We start from the raw sequence: 6161 nt of genomic DNA, 5'->3' as shown, positions 1-6161 counted from the left end.
TGCTGCAAGGGCAGTGCCAGGGCTCAGTGCCCCCAGCCTGGCATTTTCTCAGCGGCGGACAATGAGGCAGGGATCTGGGGGTCAGAGGGGTGGGCAGCTCCTGCTCTTTCAGATGCAGCCAAATGTCTCCCAGATTCCTTTGTAGCAGGTTCAACTAGCTCAGCAGGGAGAGCGCGCCCGGTCTCCGCACACCCAGGGCCGTGTTTGGGGTCACACCGTGGCATCTGACACCCGGTACGGTGTCCCCGTCAAGAACGAACATGGGCCTCTGTCCTCTGGGCGGAGACTCTGCCGGCCTCCTTGGCCCATCTCTCTGGCGGGTGGCTTCACTTGCTGACCTTGGGCGTCCTTCCTGGTTCTGCAGGGCAGTCTTTGCCATTTACGGGCCCTGCAAACCTTTTTCCCCAGGTCAGTGCCAGCAATTTCTGTTCAACTGAAGTTTTTTACTTTTAATGCAATCAAATTTATCAACCCTTCCTTTCTGCATTTCCGCCAGTACTAACAACACCAACAACAAAAAAAAGGCCTTCCTTACCCGCGGCTCTCCCACCCAGCTGCGTCAGTGTGCGCCTGACCACGCGCGGCGGAATCGCGGTCTGGACGAGCCCTTTGGGTGAAGAGTCAGCAGGCGGCTATGAAACGTGGCCCGGGAAAACGCCCTCTATAGCCTCTCTCGTCTAATAAAAGTAATGGGCGAAACAGAGTTCCTTCTCCTCCGCTGGTTTTCTCGCGACCGAGGATCCTACCCGCTCTGGCCGGATCCGAGCGACGCTCCGGGTCTCTGCAGCCCCTGGGCGCGCTCACACCCGCGTGCACGTGCCGAGCGGCGCTCGGGTGTGGAAAACGGGGAAAGCAAAGCGAGTAATGGAGAGGCTGAGGACGGTCTGGGCGTCGGTGGGGGTGGGGGGTGAGGGATGGGTGTGTATGAGCTAAGTTCTTCCAAAGGCTGTCTCGCAGAAACATTTAAAAGAAAAGAAAAAGAAAAACGGGACACCTCTCATCTGTTTCCACTTGCCTAGAGCCGCTCCCGCGGCGCGCGGACCTCCCCGGGCAGCGCGACTGTGCGCGCGCACGTGTGCGGGTCCGGGCGCCGGGCCGCGCGGCCGTGAACGCGGAAGGCAGAGCGCTCGCCCAGTGTCCTTCCAAACGATCGCCGACCGCTGGAAGAGGGCGCTCGGGTCTTGGCGGCTCCGGAAGAGGGTCTCGGGTGGGTCCCTGGGATCCTTCATCCCGTCCGCGGCGTCCGCACCGCCGCCCGCGCACCGCCACCCCTCCGCGCACCCCCGCTCGGCGCTCCCTGCCGGGGACGCGGACGCCGGCGGGGACCTGGGCCCGGGGACGCGCGCACGGCTCGCCCAAAGGGGCTGCGGGTCGGGGTTCGCGGGGGGCAGGGAAGAGGCGGAGCGACGGGAGCACGGGATGCGGAGAAGAGGCGAAGGATGCTGATTCCTGGGCCGCGGCGCGGGTCGAAATTCAGGAAGCGGGCCGGAGGAGGGGCGTTCGCGGAGAGGATGGGACGTGTGCGGCCGCTGAACGAAACCAGGAGGAACACGTTAGCGGCCCGCAGACTTCTAGTCCTCCGACCTCAAGGCCTGGGCCGTGGTGCTAGAACCGGTTTGCGGGCTGAGCCCAGAACGTGCAGAAGAGCGAGCCCCGGTTCAGGGACCCCTCCCGCGGCACTGCCCGCGGGGCCCGAGTCCTTCGTGCCGGTGGAAACCCAGGGGCCGCGTCCGCGCTCCGGGTTCCCTGACTGGAGCGGCGGGGACCCCCTCGGCCTCGCCTCCCGCGGTGTTTTGCAGACACACGTGGCCTCGAAAGGCCAAAGTGTCCAGAGACCCGCGAGCGGGCTCGACCCCGCTTGGAAGGCATTCTCGTTTCATTTGACTTAAACTCTGTACAGTTTACAGCGAAGTGCTCCTGTTTCCCAAAAAGGAAAACGCAGACACGGGCTCGCGGCTCTTGCCAGTTTCTGACGCCACTCGCTTCGCAGTCCCCATCAGAGGGGACAGGTGCCCTCTACATGGAAACCACTTCCACTTAACACGGAACTTCACGAGGAGGAACCACGTAAAATGTGTCTTTTAAAATCTTAATTGACCCCCTCCCCCCGGCATATCTACACGTTCCAAGATGGTACCTCTTTGCCCACCCAATGCTTACAAACTCCCAAGACAGGGCAAAAGGCGGGAAGAGAGAAAGCCGGGGTCGGCTAGGCTTTATTCAAACGCTCCAGTCCGTTTGCCCCGAATGCAATCGACGTTGGGGAGGCCCGGCCGGGGCGCCCTCGGTGGCCGGGGACGGCACCAGGCCCACCGCGGCGGGGACGAGGCGGCATCCGCGGGCCACAGCGCCCCCTCGCCGCCCGCGCGCACGACTTCGGGCCGCGTCGCCGCTGGGCCTGCCCGCCTCCCGGGAGCCCCGGGCAAGGAGTGGAGGGCGCCTCGGTCTGCGCCGCTGCTGCTTTCCGAAGAGGACCGCGAGCCCCAGGCCGCCGTTTCCCAGAGCTCGGCCTCCAGGAAACCGCGGTTCCCGGAAACACGCGTGTCCACGCCAACTGGTTCCAGAAGCATCGGCCACTGTGGGACAAAAAACAGAAATGTGACGGTGTTAACCGACCCTCCTTTTTTTTTTTTTTTTTTGAATACACACCTGGGGCAAAGTGTGTGGGGCGGGGGGGAGGTGGAATCCACCGTAAACCCCGAAACCGAACTGCTCGGATCCATCGCTTTCAGGGCACGCACCCGGCTGGCCTGCGCGCCGGCCCTTTCTCTTCCATCCCAGTGAGGAGGGCAACCGAAAGGGACAGAGGCCCAGTGTCCGTCCAGACCCCGGCGCTCCACAGGCCTGAACGGGCTCCTCGCCCGTGAGCGGAGCATCCAGCTCCTGCTCCACGAAAGCGGCGGCCGTGGGGTCCGGGAGCTCCCCGCGGTGACCCGAGGTGCAGTTGCAGGATTCCAGGCCACCCTCCCAGGCGGCCGCGCGCCCAGCCATCGCGCCTCCACACTTGCAGCCTGTTCTTTCGATTGAGTTTTTAGAAAAGACGACCGAGCCAACTTTAAGAAAAGAGAAAGTGATTTTATATATTAAAAAAAAAAATCAAAGTGCTTTAAAGAGAAACGGAGTTTATATATCCCGGTAACAATGCAGAGCGTAAATGTTAATGTCTCTGCGTAGGCATTTTAATTTGCTACAGTCACCACCAATAAAAACGGCATGTAGTACGATTCGACTGTTTAATAGTGCAAGGTAGACGGCTTTTATTAGTAGCAGGCAGCAGTATGGAAAATTTAGATTTCAGTGGAGGAGTATAATTGCTGGGGGGAAAAAAAGACACTGAGCAGAGACTGTCTTCCGGATCAGCTGCGCTGAGCTGCGGGAAGCGCGAGAGCCGGCAGCCCTTTCTGGAGAAGCACCCTGGGCGACGCGAGACCCTCCAAAGCCACGTGCACATGTCTGGTTACACACTTAATTGATGTCAAAATCGAGTGTATCGGAGCTTATGCTCCCTGCTCCAAACTGGGGATGTTTTTGTAATAATTCGCTGTTTTCTTTTCTGCCCCTGGCAGAGATCAAGCCCTGGGGGGTGGGGGGGTGGGGGGGGGGGAAAAAAGGGGGGGGGGGATACAGGCCCAAATGCCAATGAGACAACGGCAGGAACTGGTCTTTAGAAACGGAAATACTCAGGCCAGTCCTCCTCGGAGATAAAAATTAGACCTGATTTTTTTTTTTTTTTCACTTGAACTATGTGGTTGGAAGGGAACCGAAGGCCCGGAACCTGGTCTGGCGCTGTGAACGTTGGTCATCCGTCGTGTGTCTGTCTCATTTCGGCCTCTTCCTGGCCGAATTCCCTCCCGGGAAGACCACAGATGCCGCGGACCCTGGGAAAAGCAGGCTCCACGGGGCTGCTGCGGCCTCTGACTCTCCTCGCTTCCCTTTCCTTTTTAACGCGACAATAATTGATTTAAAATAACTGCCCTGAACTGAATTAGGGCATCCTGCTTGGGATCAAAGGATTGCTGAAACTCACCTGCTGGGCCCTCGCGGCAGCGCAGACTGTGTGGGGTGGGGTGGGGTGGGGTGGGGGTGAAAGTTGGGGTGGGGGGTGAGGGGTGGGGGAGTGTGTGTTTGGGGGTGAGGCGGCTAGGCAAGTGTAGAGGGTGCAGGCTGGGGTTTGTGGGCGGCGCGGTGGCTCAGAGAGGAGAGCCGGTGTTCGGGGGACAGGCGAGGGCGCAGCGGTTTGGGAGCTAGTGGGGAGGCAGCTGGGGTCAGGTGCCTGGACCTCACCTACCGGGGGGGGCCGCAGCCTGCAGGTGGAGGCGGGTGGGCTCTGCTCAAGTCCAGTCCTGCAGTTTACAACCGGTCTCCTTGGATCTGGGGGAACAAACACAGCCTCGAAGGTTCCGCAGGCGGTCAGAGATCAAGCCCTGCCCGAGGCTAGAGCCTCCTGGTCCTCGAGCTGCAGCCGCGCACCGCAAGAGGCCGCATGGCGCCCGGGGTACCCGGGAGACCGAGACCCGAATGGGATCACCATGGTCCCTCCGCGATCTGCCCAGCCAACCGGGCTGGGAAGTGGGCCAGGGCGATGGGTAGGCGGTGGGTGGCGGGGTGGTGGGTAGGGAGTAGGGTATGGGGTAGGGGGTAAGGGGGAGGTTGGGGGGGAGGTTGTGGGGGGAGGAGAGGCTGCGGCCTGGAGCTCCGGCCTACCGCGTTCCCCACCCTCCCCGCAGGAAGAGGCACCTGTTGTGCTGACCACCACGCCAGGGCCTCGCACACCCGCCGCCCCCCTCCCCGTGCGCCCACTTCCTGAGCGCCCACCGGTGGCCCCATCTGCACCCCTTCCCCCAAACCAAACGCCAGACGCCCTTCTCCACGGCCCGGTGGGGGAGGATGGAGGAGGCCCGTGGAGAAGGGTGTCTGTAGGACTGGGTCCCAGAGCCTCCTGCCGAGCGCCTCGCCGCTGGGCCCCGCGAGGCGGCCCCCGAATCTCCTGTTACCTGCGCTACCTGGGCAGCCGCGTGCCCCGCCCGCGCCCCCGGCCCGGGTGACAGCGGCTCCACGTCCTGCCAGAGGCGGTCTGTCCGGTGGCGACCGTTTCCCCCAGTGCTTTACAAGACAAATCCGAAAGAGGCGTCAACTTATTAAAACAAAATAGAAAACCCTTTGGGGGAGGCCGCGGCGTCCTGGAGAAGCACTGGAGGCGCGGGCTAAGCCGCATCCGAGAGCAGAGAGTCCTGACACCCAGGCCCGCGGGCCACTGCGGACCTCGGGGCAGAGAGCTCACCTCAGGGCCCTCCTGGCGGCTCGCGACGAAAGCGCCCGGGATCCGGGTCCCGCACGGCACGCCGGGGCGGCGCGGGGCCGGCGGCCAGCCGCGAGGTCCCGCGCGGAGGCTCGCCCCGTGCGGCAAGCAAGAACGGACCGGGGGAGGTGGGCGTGAGAGCCGCGCACGCCGCCCGCCGGAGGACCCGGGCCACGGCGCCTCACTCCCGCCGCATCACCCGTAGCTCCGACCCGGGCACGAGGGTCCGGCGCGCAGTACGCGGCCGGTGAGGGGGGCCCGGGCCGCTCATCCCCCCCGACCCCAAGTGGCAGCGGGCGGCGTCTGCGCGGGTCCTTGCGGGCCGAGCTGGGGGCGGGGCAGGGGGAGGGGGCAGAGTGGCGGGCGGGGGCGAGGGGGGCGGCCGGGAAGGTGGGGGGCGCGGGGGCGGGCGCCGGGAGTCCGCGCGAGTGGGAAGGGGGAGCGCGCACTGCCCGGTGCGGCCGGGCTGCGGGCCGGGGGCTGGGGCTGCGCGAGAGGCGACTGAGCCACAAAAGCTGGCGCGTCCTGCCTCCCGCTCCCGCCGCCCCTCCGCCCGCCCCTCCCCCGGCGTCCCCGCCCCTCCCCGGCAGCGGCGGGCGGCGGGAGCGGGCGGAGCCGGCGGAGCAGGGGAGGGGGCGGGCGCCCGAATATGCAGATGAGCCCGTGACGGACAGCTCCGCGTTCCAATGTCCCTCGGAAACTCGAGCGCTCCTTCCTCAACTCCTCACTCCCGACTCCAGACTCCCCCAAACCCCGACCGCCGGCCTGGCGCGCGGCTGCGCCCACCGGCTCCGAGCTGCCGCCGCCGCCAACGCCGCCGCCGCCGCCGCCCCGCCAATCCCCTGGCCCGCGGGGCCGCCCG

Source organism: Oryx dammah, unplaced genomic scaffold, assembly GCF_014754425.2.
Source record: "Oryx dammah isolate SB20612 unplaced genomic scaffold, SCBI_Odam_1.1 HiC_scaffold_20, whole genome shotgun sequence".
Lineage (NCBI taxonomy): Eukaryota > Metazoa > Chordata > Mammalia > Artiodactyla > Bovidae > Oryx > Oryx dammah.
The sequence above is the reverse complement of the archived record's forward strand: the minus strand, read 5'-3'. Positions refer to the sequence as shown.